This window comes from Octopus bimaculoides, chromosome 6 (genome assembly GCF_046866305.1).
Source record: "Octopus bimaculoides isolate indiv1 chromosome 6, ASM4686630v1, whole genome shotgun sequence".
Taxonomy (NCBI): Eukaryota; Metazoa; Mollusca; class Cephalopoda; order Octopoda; family Octopodidae; genus Octopus; species Octopus bimaculoides.
This window is the reverse complement of record NC_142933.1, coordinates 74214068-74233675: the sequence shown is the minus strand read 5'-3', so window position 1 is coordinate 74233675 and position 19608 is coordinate 74214068. Positions and strand designations below refer to the sequence as shown.

Genomic DNA, 19608 nt, shown 5'->3' with positions numbered 1-19608 from the left:
TAATCCCCACTCTTGTTTATACAACGAATGGGGCAAAACTAGCCGGTATACAGCACTTACTCGGTAATACCTGTATCTTTGGGTTTAGTTGAATCCAATACTCTTCTTAACCTTATATATATATATATATATATATATATATATATATATATATATATATACACATACACACACAAACACACACACACACATACATTTTCACTTTGGAGTTGCTTAGTCTGGCAAATGATCTGATGTGTGAAGCAATTACATTGTAAAAGAGCTATTTTAGTCATTTTGAAGACATAAAACTGTTAAATTTGCTTTTCATTTAAATCAAAGCTTTCGTTGCATAACTGGCATCTAGACACTCATTGAATTCCACCGCAAATATTTTACTGTTTTTATCTACCGAGTATAAGTATTAGGAAGAAATACTTCAGAAGCAGAGGTTTAAAAGAAATTCTCTGAAAAAATTTTCTCGCATTACATGAAGATAAACAATGCCTTAAGATCGAGACTGTGAAATCTATGATAGCTCGCATTGTAAGTTAATTTGTGTGGTCTAGAGTTTTGTGTGTGTATGTATAAATATTTGTGAGTATGAGTATCTATGTACTGTGTATGTAAGCATCTATTTATGTGCATATGTGTTTGCATGTATGTTTGTATGCATGATGTATATGTACATATATGTGTGTACATGTGTGTGCATGTGTCATTAGATAAAGCATCACTAACGATCTACTTGCTAAATGTTGAAGAAATGCTGCATATTTTCACTGTACGGCTTGATACTCAGCTTGTAGAAAGCGTGCACTTTTCTTTAGGTATTCAGTAACATCATCTAGTGCCCCATTGATTACTGGTACAGGTGTAAATTTACTTTCTGAGTAGTGGAACTGGAGATCCAGAAGCAATGGTTCCTAAATTTTTTCTTTTTCATTGATTTTGAAAGGCATGCTGATATTCGCTTGAAAGTTAGCTTCTATATCTGTACATAATATTGTTTTTTTTATGTCCCAAACTGATATATCAAATTTGTATTTAAACGTGTGCTGGAATATATAAATGTACATAAATCAAAATAAAATTTGCCCCGATCTTTATAAGTATTCTACAGAAATAACACACTTGTCAGAATTTGTGCTTCACTACCTACGAAAAGAAAACACACACACACACACACACACACACACACACACACACACACACACACACACACACACACACACACACACACACACACACACACACAAATAAAGGAACAACAAAGAAACAAAAAGAAAACAAACATATAGCTTGTGTAAAATGAAGTAAGATTAGTGTGGTTTAACTGAATACACATGCAAATATATAAAAGAAATTGATCGTTTCATAGCAATGGTGACTTAAACAAACAAAGCTTGAACATCTCTTAGGAGAATATTCATATTTTAGTATTACCTCATTTGTAGAAGGACCGCCTTCAAAATTTATATTATCTTTAGCCAATTGCAGTTGAGTATAGACTGAGACAACGTTATATATAAGAATATAAATAAGCTATCTGGCAGATCTGCTATTTTGTTGCTGAACGATGAGAACAAGAATGAATTTGATTTATGTAGTGCCGTTTCTGTTTCTCGCAGGTACGATGATTTTCTTTTATATAATTTTCAAGTTTCTATATGCACACACACACACACACACACACACACACACACACACACACACACACACACACACACACACACACACACACACACACACACATCACGCATCACACATGCCTGCGCGAGCATGTACACACACACACGTATGTGTGAGTGTATGTATACTTGCATATATATTGGGGCGATGCAAAATAACTTATCATTTCAAAAAAACAATGAAGACATCTAATTTTATTTAATTTAGTGCAGAAACTCGACATGCAAAATTTCAGCACTATTGAAGAGATTTTAGAGGTTGCTACCATCCACTGAACATTTTGTATATTGTTATTTTTCATCTTGTATCTATTGTATATTTTCTGTCTCTTTGCCATCTCCTACTGGCCCTAACATACAACTGTTTAAGAGATTCAAAGCAAAGTGGGTGGAAATTGACAAGAACAATTATCAAAGAGCAACAGACGACCCTAACAGAGAAAATCTCAGATGTTGAAGAAACCATTCAGTTTGCTCAAACTCAGCTTCATGAACAGCAGCCTCGTGATAACTTCAAGGAATTGCTCGAGCTAACGCCCATTTTCCTCGGTAATACCCTCAAGTCAGGAGTGAGCTTTAAAGCACCTGGCGGTTATCATAGAGCATGATGGATGGCCAAGCTAATTTATTGCAATATAATTTGGATGTTTAAATCTCAGTTTAAACTGAGAGAGAGGAAAAAGAACTGAGAGATGCTTGCTGCTTTTCAGCTGCGATATACATCAGATCGTGATACTTGGCACCCATACCCTCATGCGCCACCCGTTCAGATTTGCATTTTGTTCAAAGTGTGCAGCGCTACAAGCAAAAGAATGACAAAATTGCAAGTGTTGCACTCAATAAGTTTTTGAGACACTTGTGGTACCTCTCTGAGAAGCTTGTGGCGCTTACATTCTTTGATTCAGCTGTTTCGCTTGAGCCAAAAACAAAATGAAGCATGCTCTACAGAAAACAGTTGACTCAAAACCGAACAAATGAGCATCAATAAATCCTGAATCAGCTGGGCTGAAACAACTGCAGGATTTCATTACTGCCAACGCAAAAAGATACTTTGAAATCCTGGCGGTGCCTTGCACTTTTCTTGAAAGAAATGCTGAAGAATGGAATGATGATGAAAGTTATGTGAAAGCAAGAGATACCACACATGGACTCAAAATGGCAAACGATATTGCGGAAAGAGGCGTACAGCTGATGGAGGAATACTACAAGCTGATAACCAATGATGAAGAGCAGAAACAATACCTTCTTCAAATTGCTAAAACTTACAGGTCGTCACTCTCAAACAAAAACAAGAAAACATTACTCTTGCTTCACAAATAAACTTACATAAGTGGTTATTATGTGCCTACTGGGGAAACTTCTACATAAAAAAGTTAACGCGATATGCGCTGTACCTCACTACGTACTATAGTCAAGAATATCATCGTTTTTTCAAACTAGGTTAACTAGAAAATTACTATTTTAAAATCTCACAACGAGAGATATTCAGCAACAGTACTTTGGAGTAAAGACTGTTTGCCAACGTAACAGATCGTGTCGTATAGCCAACTATAGACGATGTCTCCTGGGGCTAAATTGCAGCAACATTCGTCCTAAACCAGGGCTGCCATGTTATGTTGGCAAACAATCTTTACTCATGAGTTAACTAGGTATATATCAAACCCGTTCCAGCAAAAATATCAACAAAATAATATTTTTGAGCACAAACTGAAATACATTTATTTTTAAAGCTTGGTAGCAACTTCTAATTTTCTCTTTTCAGCCCCAAGTTTCGCATACAATGCTTCCTTAGGAATATGAATAGAATATAATAGGAAACAGTATGTTAATCCGACACTATGTGTATAAAACTTTTCTAAGCTTTTTTATTTTTAACCTGCAGTAACTTTCTTTTTATTGGAGACTTTGACCTACAGATTGACAGCTTATATGTTTTTGTAGTATAAGATTTAATTAATAAGAAAAGGTAGATCCTATAGGGAAGTCAAAATCTGTAGTCTGTGTAATTTGCTTTCCTGTTCATTGTAATTTCTAGGCCTTTTTTTAGACGCGCTTTTCCGCAACTCGTCTATTTGATCAAGTATACATCGAAGCATGTTGCTCGGCTCTTAGAATACCGTCAGGTGCTTACAGCCTTCTGCCAGCCGAGCAATGCGATCGATGGATGGGCGTTCTACTGAGGATTACTGGCAGGTAAGAGCGAAGACGTTGTCAGGGAAGCTCCAGGAGTTAACTGCAGGGCGGGCGGGTCGGCGGCAGAAAAATCGGGGATGCACCGGCCGTGTAGAGTCGATCACGCACCGGATAACGTGGGGCTAACCGTCGGCAGAAAGGAGAGACGAGAAACCAGCGAGCGAGCGCGGAAGGCTGCGTCCCGGCTGCGTGAGCAACGGTGTGCAGGCGCACGGCAGCGACGACGACGGCGTGTAGGCGCTGACGAGGAAGAAACCGAACAGCCGATGGCGAGAGGACGAACAGAAGGCGGCTGCTGGCAGGCGAGTGAGTGAGCGAAGCTGCCGCGGAGCGAGGCGTGGAACGAGGGTGATAGCAAGGGTGAGGGCGCTCACTTCAGGGCCGGCAGGCTGTCGGCGTCGGCCGCGGTTACGACTCCGTGGACGGGGAGGCGACCGCGTGCTCTGAAAAAAGAACGATCACAAGAGCGGAGGCTGCCGGCGAAACGCAGGCGGTGCACGGCAGCAGCGAGGCGGAGAGCGCAGTCGGAAGGCGGCGGAGGCCGCGTGCATGCGGCGGCGACCGCGGGGCTACCGTCGGCATGTCCCGCGGTCGATAACGCCGCGGCGTGGCCTATCACGTAAGCATCGACCTGCCGGCTCTTACCCCTTAATATAGTCCGAGTCCCCTTGAGGTGTGACGGTCACCTAGAACCGTGACTGTTCCACGCGGCTCGGGACGCAGCTTCGCCGGCGGTGGCGGCCGCCGAAGCGTCAGCCAGCTCCTTGCTCGCTCCTAACGACGCAGCTAATCACTGACTTGCTCACTGACTTGCTCACTGACTCGACGAACTTATCCGTCGACCGCCGCCTCGGCCGCGTGCGTAACACACGAACACACATACTCGTGGTTGGTATCGCCGACGAGACGACGGCTTTTCGATTTCATCGCCGCTTCGCTGGCGGCCATCCACGAAGCGTCGGCCAGCTCCGAACGACGCTGCGTGAACGCGGCGGCGACTGCGGGTCCTACTGTCGGTGTGTCCCGCCGCGGCGTGGCCGACTACGTAAGCATCAACCTGCCAGCTCTTAGCCCTTAATAAAGCCCGAACCCACTTGGGGTGCGACGGTCATCTAGAGCCGTAACCGTTCCGCGTGGTCACACCCGCAATTTTTCGGGTCGGACCGCGTCACGGTGCCGACCGCGTCACGGTGCCGACCGCGTCACGGTGCCGACCGCGTCACGGTGCCGACCACGTCACGGTGCCGACCGCGTCACGGTGCCGACCGCGTCGTTCACGCGGTTCGGGACGCCACAGAGACGACGGCCTTTCAATCGCACCACCGCTTCGCCGACGGTGTCTGCCGCCGAAGCATCAAGCAGCTCTTTGCTCGCTCGGAACGACGCTGCGTGAACGACGGCCTTTCAATTACGCCGCAGCTTCGCCGGCGGCGGCGGCCGCCTATGTGTCTTTTGGTTCGAACTTCCGCTTAGCCAGCGGCTGCCGCCGCCGAAGCGTTGGCATGCTATTTGCTCGCTCCTAACGACGCTGCTAATCGCTCGCTTGCTTCATTCCTGATGACTGACTCGACGAAATTATTATCCGTCGACCGCCGCCTCGGAAGCGTGCGTAACACACGAATACACACACTCGCGGTCGGTATCGCCGCCGAGGCGACGGTCTTTCGATCGCACCACCGCTTCGCCGGCGGCCAGCTTTTTGCTCGATCGGAACGACGCTGCGTGACCGCGACGGCGACCGCCTGGCTAGCGTCTGCGTGTACTGCTGCGGCGTGGCCGACCACGTAAGCATCGACCTGCCGGCTTTTACCCTTTAATATAATCCGAACCCCCTTGGGGTGCGACCACCGTGACCCCAAGCGAGGAGGAGCCGGGCTATGCGCACCGACGCGACGGCGAGCCCGAAGCCGTCTCGCTCCACGGCGCCCCGAGTGTGGAGCCATGTTGTTCGCACCCACTACACCCCGGGCGCCCCGTATGAAACCGCCGCGCGCCGACGTATGACGACGGCCCGACAACACGCCGGGAGGCGCAGACCGCCGACGTGAGAGAAGGCTGCGCGCGGGTCCGGCACGAGCGTCCACCACGAGCGCTTTCAGCCGCGCCTTGAAGGCGCGGCGTAGGCGACGCCGCGACGGAACACCGCAGCGGAAATCCGCGCGTTGAAGCCGACCCCCGTTGGCTGAAGGCGCGACCGCGCACCGGAACGAAACGGGTTGCCCGCCGCCGCGGAAGGCAGCGGTGATGGCCGGAAAGGCGCCCGGGATGCCGAGTCCAACGCCAACGCTACAACTCCGTACCGGTCCGCTGCTTCGTGTGAAGACGTGTTCCGGCGCCGGCCCTCGGAGCCAATCCTTCTTCCGAAGGTACGGATCCATTTTGCCGACTTCCCTTACCTACATTGGCGCTATCGACGAGAGGCTGTACACCTTGGTGACCTGCTGCGGATGGTGGGTACAGACAGACTCGAGCTGCGAATCGTTACGGATCCGGATTTTACAGGGCCGCCGATAACGCACCGGACGCCGCCAGAGACGTGGCGCTCTACAGGCACCATATCCGTATCTCCGGACGAGCACTCTCCGAGTTCGGGTTCGGGAATATTAACCCCGATTCCCTTTCGATGAGAGGCCGGCCGCTTTCTTGCTTGCTCGATCGCTCGATTACGACGGATCCGGTACCTTTCGTGGAAGCCTTCGCCCGCTTCTTAGGACCGACTGACTCGTGCTCGACCGCTGTTGGCACGGAACCCTTCTACACTTCGGGCTTCGAAGGTCTCGTTCGAATATTTGCTACTACCACCGAGATCTGCACCCGCGGACAGCTTCACCCGGGCTCGCGCCCGCGGCTTCCGTGCGCGCCGCGGCACCCTCCGACTCGGCCGGGCATCGGAAAGTCGCCTCGCTGACGTTCGCGCAACCTGTCGTCCGGCCAGTCCGGTATCGGTCGCTCGCTCTAGTGCTATCCATTTTTTGGGCCGGTCGATTCGGCAGGTAAGTTGTTTCACACTCCTGAGCAGATTCCGACTTCCGTGGCCAGCGTCCTGCTATCTATATCGACTGACAACATTTCGGGGATCTAATGAGCGAAGCGTAGGGCATCGTAGCCGGATGTTCGGTTCATCCCACATCACCAGTTCTGCTTACCAAAAGTGGCCCACTTGGCACCGTGCATTCGTCGCGTCGCAATGGCTGCGATAACATACAGCCGCCTCCAATCGGGAGAGGAGAGGCCCGTTTCGCCCGTTCCGAGTTCGAGAGTAGATCGAGGCCGTCAACGTCCCCGGGGCCTTCAGTCGTTTGCTTTACCGGTCGGAATTGCGTGGCATTCTCCCGCTGGTGCCAGCTATCCCGAAGGAAACTTCGGAGGGAACCAGCTACTAGACAGCTTGATTGGTCTTTCGCCCCTACACCCGATCCCGACGATCGATTTGCACATCAGAGGCGCTTCGGACTTCCACCACAGTTTGCTCTGGCTTCGTCCCGACCGAGCGTGGATCGCCACCTTTCGGGTCCCCGGCTGCCTGCTACACCTGAGTCGGAGCGGGAACGCGACGACGCGTGGAAACGCAGTCGCGAACGCGCGGACTCGACCTGGGAACGATGCTTTGAGGCGCCGTGCGCGCCTCGACGACGGCGCCGGTGGTACGAGTGACAACGTGTCACGTTCTCGCTTTTGCTGTGCCGTCGGAGTTCGCGAAGTGAAATGCTCCAGCGACTCGGATTCGACTGGGACACCTCGGTCCGTGTTTCAAGACGGGTCGGGTAGGTTGCCGATGCTTATCGCTGACCGGCGGCAGCAGGCGGCTTTTTGGGCGTTCCCGCGACCGCCACGCGCGCCAATCCTCTCGCGAGGGAGGCAACGCAGCGGTAGCATGCGGGCGGCCGCGTCGTGCGCCGTGTTAACGGCGCGCGATTCGCTGCATCGTGCTTGTTGAGGGCGAGGTGTGTTAGCCCGTCTCCGTCGGTTAGCCGTGCCTGCGCTTTCGGGTAGTGACGGGCTCGGTCGAGAGAAGCGCGTGGGTCCCGACGCTGGCCGGCCGCGTGACCGACGGCGGCGGGGCGCTCGTCTGCGACCTGCGGACGCCGCGCACCTACCGGCCCGACGGGAACGGGTCGCGTCGACAGATCGGAGGGTATGTGTGCCTATGCCGGCGCCCCGGAAATCGAGCGCCGACGAAGCGGCAGACGACCGCCCGTGGAACGAGCGGCCGCCACCGGCCCGTTCGTCGGCGATGACGGCGCCTAGGCGGGAAGCAGCGGACTGAGTCCTCACGCGATCGCGGTGAGCGGTCCTACCAGTTTACGCTAGTGTAAATACTGGCCAACTCTGTCATGTCTTGTTTTATATTCTACAGGTGCTAAGACTCTATACCCTGAGATTAGGTGGCCTATAGTTTCAATCGCATCGTTACAGAATCGGCATTTTGGGTCAGCTCCATTTTTTTTACCACATTGGCTTGGTAGTTCCGTGTTAATAATCTTTGGTCTTGAGCAGCCAATATGAAACCTTCACTCTCTGCTTTTAGCCCCGAGCTTCGTAACCATTGATGCGTGTGTTTCTGGTCGACATCAGCTTGTTTGCTACGAGTCACATACTTGCCATGCAGAGGTTTCTGTTCCCATCTGCTAGCTAATTTTTCTTAAGATGAGCGTTGTGCCCAATAAGGCTGCGTGCCGACCAGGTCTATCCACGACAACCTCCATCTCATGCGCTACATCATAGAGAGGGTGGGTAACGAAGCTGGCGCGGGTGGGGCTTTGATCAATTTAGATCAGTCTAAAGCCTTCGATAGGGTCGACCATCGATACCTGGCAGCTGTTCTCAAGGCAGCTGGCTTCGGTCCGGTCTTCCGCGGGTGGATAGCTGCTTTATACAGCGGCATCTGCTCGGTCATACGGGTGAACGGCCATCTATCGGAACCGTTCAACATCTCGCGTTCGGTTCGCCAATGGTGTCCTCTCTCCTCCCTTCTGTATGTATTGACTCTCGAGCCATTACTGCGGAAGTTGGAGGCCTTGAGGGGCGTTCCGCGCGATCTGGGATGTGGAAGGAGCGTGTCTGCCTATGCCGACGACGTCACCGTGATGGTGTCGAGCCACAGGCATATTGACCTGATTGGCGAGACACTAAACGAGTATGAAGCGGTGACAGGTGCGAAAATTAACGCGGAAAAGTCAATGGGCTTGCAACTAGGCACCTGGAGGGGCAAGTCCATGCCGTCCAACAGCGTCGTAGGGTGCTGGACACACAGACCCGTTAAACTGCTCGGGGTCTGGTTCGGTCCGGACCTCCAGTTGGAGAAAAACTGACAAGAAGTGACGAACAGGGTGGCCAACCTCACCCAGAAATGGGCTGAGAGGAAGCTCTCCTTGAAAGGTCGAGTGGAGGTGGCGAATGCGTACATCGCATCCGTCATCTATTACCGTTTGACCGTCGTCCCTTGTCCCGACCGCTGGTTAACCAAGATAGTACGCTTGCTCTTCAACTTTTTGTGGAAGGGTCAGGTACCACTGGTCAGGCGCTCCATCTGCTGTCAACAGCCGCTGAACGGAGGCCTTGGCATGCCGTGGTTGCTGATGCGCAAACATGCGCTCAGGCTACGACATCTCAAGCGTTTCCTGGACGGTGAACATGTGTGGTCGCCGTTCGTCAGAGGCGATTTTCCGCAGCTCGTTTCTTTAACAGAGCTGCAATCCTGGATCAAACGTAGACCGAGAAAGGGCGCTTGGCACCTCGAGTACCGCCAAGCTCTAACCACCCTCAGTCAGGCGGGAAGTGCGATCGGTAGTAGCTCCACTCTAGCGTTCTATAGAGGGTTAGTGGAGGAAAAGTGCGATGACGTTCTCGGGGAAACTCTAGGCGTCGAGGATAATCAGCTGAACAGTCTGTTCAGGAGAACTTTCGGGCCGGGGCCCATGGACAACTTCCAAAGGTCCCTCGCCTGGCAGTACTACCGAGGTTCGCTACCTGTTTGAGATAAACTCTACCGACACGGAAGTGCCGTCAACCGGGCCTGCCCGAGGTGCGCTCAGGACGACGAAACCGTTCTGTACGCACTCGTCCAGTGCCCGAGCATTGCTGACCTGTGGGTTTATATCGAACAGCTACTGTCACGTGTAGGACGGATCCGGCTATCAGCTGAATCCATCGTGAGGATTGACCCGCCGACCTCCTTTAACCGGGAGGGCAAGGCAATTTTCCTATACCTAGTGGCTGTAGCGAAAGAGGTGATATGGTGGACCCGTTTGAAAGGGCTAAAGACAGACACTTTCCTCTTTGGCCAAGGCCTCATCAACTTTTTCAAGTTCCACTTGAAAAGGAAGATGAGAGTAGAGAGGGAAGTGCTGTCTCATAGCAAATTCGTTGAAAGATGGGTGACTGTTGGAATAATGGCCAGTATAAACGGACCAATTCTGAGAATACACCTGTAGAAAAAAAAGGTAATGTAAAAGGAGAAAGGGCTCTATACCCCTTTCTTATTTTTTCTGACCAGGCTCCCGTGGTTTTATGGGTTTTTCCACGTGTAACCTTTCCTCTTTCTCCGTTTTCTTCCTCTGTTTAGACGAACTTTCCTACCTTTTCGGACAAAACCTTTTGTAACCTTCGTCCTGTCTTTGTCCTTAGATGTTTTTAATTGATATTAGCCCTTGTGGCCAATAAAACGAATTAATTATTATTATTATCATTATTATCATTATCATTATCCTTATCCTTATTATTATTATTATTATTATTATTATTATGGCCGACATACGGTAAGAAAAATTGTAAAAAGAGATGGGAGAACGGTAGCTGTAAATCCTCTATCCGACGTGATATAAAATACCGCAAGATGCACGGTAACATACCGTTGTATCGGAGTCAAATATCGACGGGTGGAAAATGCCCCTGATAACGAAATACAAAAATGCCTTGGGCGTGTGTGGGAAAGAAGGACCCACATTACCCGAGGAAAGAAGTTTGGAACTACTGAGTTGAGATTTGGGACGAAAGAAGAAGCTAGATATCATTCCGCGACCACTTTGAGAATGACAACTTTTCCTTAATCTCCAGCTATCGCGGGCAACGTCTTGCCAACATTAGGGCGTTGAATGTACCGAAAGAAATATCCCTTACCTGGTTAGTAGTAGCTGTCTTGGTAGGCTTAGAAGAAGACGAATTTACAATATTTGAGATAAAACTGGTAAGTTATAGGTATGGAATTGGCCTTGCAATGCAAGCAGGATCATATCGATCAGCTGCCCGATATAATCGATCTCCCGGATGGTACTCACCTGTCAGTATTCGTGGAGAGTAGAAAGCCAAGATGCCACATATGTGGATTCGTAACTCACTTAGAAGCTTTCTGCCATGAAACAAGAAAAAAATAAAGTCCCACTGCTGCCAACATTCTAAACACAACAAACGCAAAATCATAAACAAGTGCACAAGACTCCTACCTCTACTCCCACATCCACGCACAACCCACTCCCAAATCAAAACAAAGAAGGAGTCTATCCTCGGCTACCATGGAAAAAAGCATTCTCCTGAATGCTCTTTCTCCCAAATCAACATCAACTGCAATGACATGGAGAAAAAAGAGCTGAATGATCAATAGATCACAGTGACAAAAGCGGGTAGGCAAAAGAGTATATAACCTTACTCCAAGAAATCAACAGAAACTTATTCTGAAATCACAACTGCAACACAATTCACAACCACCTCAACAAAAACAACAAAGAACAATAACTTCAAAAACAGCAACATCATCAACAACATGAAATCACAGAAACACACAATCAACCAATTACAGAACTTCAAAAATATTCATCAGATAGTAGACGAAATGTATTCATCAATTTTAATGTTGTGAACAAGTTCACCCGATGGATTTTGTAAGTCGAACAAAAACAAAATAGAGACAGAGGGAAAATAATTTGAGGATTTCATCCTCAAAATCCCCAAGGACAGACCTTTAATTAAAACATCGTCAGACGTTTATAAAGCTATAAGCGAAAAATTACGAAGTAGTATGGGGATTTAAAATAAATCTTTCGATAAAAAGCTCTTAGAAGGGCCGTTTAAAAAATTTTCGTCAGTAATCAAGGTGAGTAACCTATTCATTTTCTTTCTCCCACTAGTATGGCTGTACTGAGAATGGGGTGTGTAAATGTGCGTGGCCTGGGATCAGCTTGGAAGCAAGGTCAGTTACTCAATGATCTCAGTTACCTGGTTTGGATGTAGCTGTCATTAGTGAAACAAGGATCTCTGGAAAACATGCTCTAGCAGCCATCGGGAGCGGGTGACGGTGTAGCAGTGCTACTCCGGAAATCTTTAGATCTCCAAGTACGGGCCATATTCCTGGACCCGGATGGTAGGGTGCTGGTGCTGGACGTAAATGGCAGCGAAAGTGGGGATTTTAGACTAGTAGCGGTTTATGCCACAACAGGGGCCGGAATGCCAGGAGATATAGGGCCGACATGAGCTCATTTTCGAATACCAAATACTCTAATTTTACAACGTTGGCATCCCATATTCATGATTCGAAGAGGAGCAATATGAGCTATACTACTGAATGGTCTCTCCGGTCCGAACCCCCCCCCCCACTTTAATGGCAATTTAAGCAAATTTAGGTTATGTTTGAGGGAATCGTACTTGATTCTTAAAGGTTTTGGGGCGAAACTCCTTAATAAATTTTTTGATGTGGTCCATTTTTGTAATAAGATTTTTCTCAACCTTCTTGAGTATATACAAAAATAAAAACAAGGGTAAAATTGAAATGAGATATTTCAGAGGAACGCCTGAACCTTGATCTTGAATTGAAGTTGAGTGGAACCTGCTGCAATTTAAAAAAAAAAAAATTTAATTATTGATTTTTGAAATGGACAATGGGCTGATCCTCACTTGAATCCGCTAAATTCTGTCTGATTACTTTGTCATTGGACATTATATATTTTGCCTCCCTACACCGTTTTGGAATTGATTGACAATCAGAAATGTGACACCTTTGTAAGTTTTCTCCTGATGAAAAGGTCATTGTCGTTGAATTTCCTTAGTGGATTTTACATTGACGAAGTGAGGCAACATCCTTTGAAACGATCGTCGAGATGCATTTGAACTAACTCTTTTCTGGTTATCACTTTACCCTTTATTCGTATATTTATAAATTTATATTTATATCATTTTGGTTTCATTGCCTTAGATGTTTAGTCGCTTTTATTATACACTAGCAGAAATACCCGGCTTTGCCCGGGTTAAAGAGAATAATGAAATCTAAAAACTCCGTCTAGACTACGCAACCCTCAACTGTTAGTAGCTACGATACCATATTTCTACATTAATAACTCTCCAATCCATGCCAGCATGGAACATAGACATTAAGTGGAATGCCAGTCTCTCATCTGGGAAGGCCTTGAAATCAATGTTACCAACTGGGGACTATGTGTGTCGCAGTGATAATAAAAAGACTCAAAGGAGGTCTGCAACGAAATAATTTTACTCAACACTTTGCAAGTGAATCAGTGGAGGCAAAGATGCGTCTCATTTACTTGACAATTTATGCACCACATTGCAGAAATCACAATGTAAGTATATCTGAAAGGGTAGTCTTACATTGTTGTACCGTTGAATTACAAATAATGCTCATCTGTTATGTTCGGGTTAAAATTTCATCAACATCAAAAATATATGAATTTTCATTGGAGTTATGACCGTTATACATAGAATATAATTTCCAAATTTCATAAAGATCCGTTCAGTACTTTTGACGTAGTTTTGGATAAGAAAACAAATGACTAATGTGTGTATTTGTGTGCATGTGTCTGTGTGTGATGGGTGTATATATGTATATATATCTGTATGCATGTATATATATGCATATATATGTACATATTATATGTACATCTATATATATGTACATCTACACATATGTATACATATACATGTATGCATATAGATCTATATCTATATATATATCTATACATATACGTGTACATATACATCTCTCTCTCTCTCTCTCTCTCTCTCTCTCTCTCTCTCTCTTTCTCTCTTTCTCTCTCTCTGAAAGTATCTGTCATTACAGTATCGAAATGTGATTGTTTCAGTTAGTGGAATAACGTGTACGTATACATCTATGTATACATATACATCTCTCTCTCTCTCTCTCTCTTTCTCTCTTTCTCTTTCTCTCTGAAAGTATCTGTCATTACAGTATCGAAATGTGATTGTTTCAGTTAGTGGAATAGTTTCATTTTTAAAGTGAAAGTATTTGACATGAGTGTTTTTGTTTCACTTTTGACACGTAATACTTAAATAGTGGAGGAGATATTATGTTGCCGTGGGCTCGAACTCTGCAAGAAGTTAAAAATCTTTTTTGACTAAAACACAACTGGAACCCTAAGTGAGGCATCTGTAAAATTTGAATAAAATTGGTTGCGTAGTTCTCGAGTTTTAGGGATTCACACAGACAGACAGACAGACAGACAGACAGACATTCTCATTTTTATATATATAGAAGATAGATATAGATTAATCTAATCCATATATTTTTCCTCATTCGACTTCACTCGTATTAACCTTTGAAGTTTTATCACATTTTATTCGTGTATATCTGTATATTTTATACTATGGGTTTTACCATTGGGTATCCAGATGTTTTAATATGCTTATATTCGATTTATGACAATGTTGGAATTTTATAAAGTTGTTTTGACCAATTAGAGCGTTTATTTATTATACCTTTCAGTTTATTTCCCCTTTCGCCCCAGAGTCATCTGAGCACTTTCAGTGCAGCCCTATTTTTATTCTTCAGTTTAACGAAATCATAAAATTATCCTCATACACCCACTGGCTCTTTGGTGCACAATATATAGGCTGCAAAATTAATAAACAGTTTCTAGGTCTATTAACTAAGAATATCTCCATACCTTCGAGGAAAATGTACATGAAGTCGCTTATACATAGAACTACCGATTTTATTAATAAACTGAGATGGCGTGCTTTCTTTTTAGATATAAAAATAGCAAAAGGGAATTGGACTGTAAAAACAAATCTGATTACGATAAAGACTTTTATAACCTTAAATGATATAGGAATCCTCCTTTTAATCCGGCTCTTGCAAATTTTGAAACGGATATAATGAATGTGATTAAAAATTTGAAGTTCTCTAAATATACCAACTCCTTTCAGAAAACATTTTTAGAGGGAATTTCTACCAGATCTTCGTCGGACTTACATTTTCTTTCTGATAAAACGGGAAACATTTACTCTGTGCCTATAGATAACCCTAATCAACTCGAGGTAGCAAACTGGTCCCCCTTCTACCATCTTTAAAATAGGTTTAGCTCTATTTCTAGAACATATCACTACTAATTCTATTCTCTTATTTTCCTTTAATACTGTTCTTAGAATGCCACCTACACCCTCACCACTTACAGGTTCATAGCCTGACACAATACACAATATAAATACCTCTCCACATTCCTTTTTCCTTACTAAACTTATGCTTCCACCCCCACATTCTTCCTTTTGCCTCCTCTACTTCTTCTTTCCTTCTTGTCAGAATAACTGACCGTACGACTGCATACTACTATTTCTCACTTGAATTACTTCTTCCCCCACCCCCTTCCTTCCTGTCTTAAGGCTTGACCTCTTAACCCTACACACATCTCTCACTTGATTTGGGCTATCCTTTGAGTAAACAACGCACAGAGTACTCCGGATACGATATAATATATATCCACTTTTGCTACTACAATTATCTCCGGAAAATACCCACAAGGATTCTTTACATGGATGTTTACTGCTGGAATGGAGCTACACTCCAAGTACTGTTTCTTCTTTGTTCTTTTTTCTGCGCATCGCTCTCACTTCTTACTACAAATCTCCTCTTATAGATGTAATAATCCATTCTTCTACTATTACCGTCTCCGATGAAGGGATACATTGGATTTTCCCTGAAACCGTTGTAAGATTTTATCCATAAAATACAATTCTAACTTTGCGATTGGTCTCTTTATCTTTTTCTTTCTTTATACATACACACGCTAATACACGACCTATGTTATATTCCCCACTCATGTTTATACAACGACTGGGGCAAAACTAGTCGGTATACAGCACTTACTCGGCGTTACCTGTATCTTTAGGGTTTTGGTTGACTCCAATACCCTTCATAACCTTTATATATATATATATATATATATATATATATATGTAAATATATAAAAAGATAAAGAGAGCAATGGTAAGGCTGGAAAAATATTTTATGGATAGAGTCTTACAGCTGTTTCTGGGAAGATCCAGTACTTCCCTTCATCAGAGACAGAAATAGTAAAGGAATCGATTATTATATCCATAGGCGGAGAGTTTTAGTATGAAGTGATAGTGAGTGTGATGCGCTGAAAAAAGAAAGAAAGAGAGAACAGTACTTGGAGTGTAGTTTCATTCCAGTGTAGTAAGTATCCGTGTAAAGTAATCCTTGTGGGAATAATCCGGAAACAGTCGCTGCAACAAAGGCTGAGATAGCAGAGGTGAATATATGCCATATTGTGTCCGATGGTATTTTGCTTGTGTTTACTTGAAGGGTGCCCAAGTCAAGTGAGAAGTGTGCGTAGGGTAAGTAGGTCAAGTCATGAAGACAGAATGGGAAGAGGATAGAGGAAAGATTCAGGTGGAGAATGGTAGTGGTATATTTTTATGGTCAGTTGATTTGACTGGATAGAGAGGTTGAGTATAGTGAGGGAAGTAGGAAGGGGGGATGAGGTTAAAAGGTTTAGTGAGTAGGAAGGTATGCGCAGAGGTAGTCTATAGGTGGTGGAGGTATGGGTGATAAACCAAGGACAGTAATAAAGGGAGAGAGGAGTGGAATAGGTAGTTAGTAGTATAATATTCTAAAATATAGCTAAACCTATTTACAGACGGTGGAATAGGAATTGAAAGAAACCAAGTAGCCTGTATGTGGTGGTTGAGTTATTGTGAAGTAGAGTGTAGAGGAAGTAGATTTGGGGATATATATATATAGTGGTGATAGGATCGAAAAGGAAATAAGTCTATTTAAAAGATGGCAAAATATGGATGCTTTTGCCAGGTTGAATAGGTTGCCTATGGGGTGCCGTGCGATTATGTTGCGTGATCGTTTGTACAATTTTGTTTGTGATAAAATTTAAATGTATGGAAAGAGCGGTGATTGCAGTTGCTAAACGCTTCATTATATCGATTAAGTAGAGTGGGAGAATTGTATTTTAAAATATGGAACGCCTCCATTAGGCAAAGCTTGCAGTTGGAGCGCTGGCCCTGGTATGGAGTTCCAGAATCTAAGATGGACCATTTTAAAGTATATTGGGTATTTGTGCTTTTGAGGTGATGAATGTGATTGGCTAATACTGTAGATTTACTGTGTTTGTCGTATCTAAAAGAGCGCAAATGGGCTACCTATGTATGTAGCAGTAGAGTTATGTAATGGATTTCTCACGGTGCATTTATATATATATATATATATATATATATATATATATATATATATATATATATACAAAATTATTAGTAAGACTGGATACATAAGGGTGGAAGACCACAGGAACAATACCGTATATCCAACGCAAGATTTAATATGTGTGTGTGTGTGTGTGTGTTCAATTCATTTTAGAATCAATAAATATATAGTTTTAAGTCTCTAAAATGTCTAAAAAGTAAGATAAAATAAAGTATACAGGCATATACAATGATATAAACGTTAGAAATATCATGAATGTTTAAAATATTTATTTAAAAATATTTATAAACATGCATAGTTTCCAAGTTGTATAAAAATATTTGAAAATAATAATACATTACGATATATAAACGTGCAGTATGATTTAACATATAATGAGTAAATATATACGATATAATACGATATGATATGATATTATAAATTTATATGTATTATATTAAAAAAGTGTACATTAGAAAAGGTTATTATATATACGATATCAAAAAAAAAAAATCGTACAATACATAGGTAATGTTAAAAGTTTTCATCTACGGATCGTTTCTGAGATGTGTCTATTAATATGGTGTAGTACTCATATTAGAAATTAGACACTCCCTTCATCAGGATGTTCATTGTACAGAAAGAGAGGAAAAAAATAATAAAAATATAAAAAGGTTACAGTGACATAATACAATATGTTAACATACATGTAAAAACAAATGGACTCAATACATTGCATCATGGCTCTTTTTACCTCGAATGTAGAATTACGCATATTTATATATAAAAAGAAAAAAAGAGTATATAGTAATATCTAATTAGCATAGGTTGATAAGTTAAATCACAAGCCCAATCATATCTTATTACGGATTAGTTCATTATAAGATTTTGTTTGTATTTTACTTGTATTTTTAATTTTATTTATTAATTCATTTATTAATTCATTTATAAGTTCATCCCTAATCATCGATTCAAATTCAAATTATACCAGTTCTATTTCGGCCTACTTATATTATGTCTATTGGTACTTCTAATTATTTTATTTTATTATTTTTCTTCCTTATATATTATATTATATTATATTTATAACTTTTAAATCATGGAAGTATTCCTATCTAAATCATTATTATTACTATTCTAAGTTCGAATTCATGCTATGACCTTTTATTGTCACTATTTGCCCTAACCTTCTCTTTATCATTATTATTCTTTTTGAATTTCATCAAAAATTTTGAATGGATTTTGCGTGCATGCTGGGATTGCATCAGTAAACCTGTTTAGCATGGTATTATTATGGTTTTTCAATATTAAATATGCCTCCCTAATGCATAATCCGCATCTGCTGGATCCAACTCCGAACGGATAGGCGTTAGCCAGGATGGACCACGATAGTTCGAATTTTACGTTTCTTTCCTTAAGGTCATGTATAAACGATGCCAGTAGATGCCCTATATTTTGAATTATTAAATGAGCTCACACGGCTTCTATATCTTTGTTTAAAGTCAATCGAGCTACCTATGTACACTCTTCGCTTTCTGTTCTGCGTAAGAACGCTACATTTGTAGATCACGTTAGTCTGGCAGCAACTTCCGCTAATCGGACATTTCGAGGGAATCCTACAATTACACTTAGCTTGTCTCTTATTGGTTTTATTCTTAACTTTATTATTACAGCTATCTTCATTACCGTTGCTATTATTAGTAGTAATATTGTTCCCATCATCAACTGTATCCCCAACATCACTTTCACGTTTTCTAACACAAGATACATTAATTTCAGTATTTGTATTAGTGGTATTGTTACTAGGTCTCAATTTATTTGTCTCTTATTATAGGAACAAAATGGTTTATAGGATTGCAAAAGAAGTGCTCAAATATAAATGAGACGAAGGTAAAGAAGAATTCGTTATAGAACAAATATTAAATTTGGGTCAACGACTGTATATACAATGCCACCCCTCAAACATTTAATCATATATAAAAACACCATGATCTACAAACACATAAAAAATAATACATATACATAAAATCACAGAATGTAAAAATATATATATTCTAATAAAATGCAAATAGAACGGCTTATCAAAAGTTAAATATAACGCCTAAAAATTCAAAAGTATCAAAAGGACTAATGGACTAATTTGTTCTCGTGTAGATTTCAATTTGAATTACGCGCGCTTTTGGGTGTTCGTTGGTGGGTATGATGGGTAATTCTTGTAGAATTCCGTAGAATTCCGTAGAATTTAAACAAATGAAGTTCAGTTTAAAGTTTATAAATAAATATATTTCATTC

The 19608-nt window shown here is 43.3% G+C and overlaps 1 protein-coding gene and 1 pseudogene across 1 annotated transcript in view; one reads left to right on the top strand and one right to left on the bottom strand.

Annotated features, from left to right (window-relative positions):
• The first annotated feature begins 1547 nt into the window (after positions 1-1547).
• Positions 1548-19608, top strand: part of LOC128248134 (uncharacterized) — a 73835-nt gene continuing 55774 nt past the window's right edge. The window contains exon 1 of the mRNA XM_089354039.1: positions 1548-1610. The gene's annotated coding sequence lies outside the window, so the exon portion shown is untranslated. The remainder of the gene's footprint in view (positions 1611-19608) is intronic.
• On the bottom strand, positions 6276-7606 carry LOC149135258 (large subunit ribosomal RNA; annotated as a pseudogene).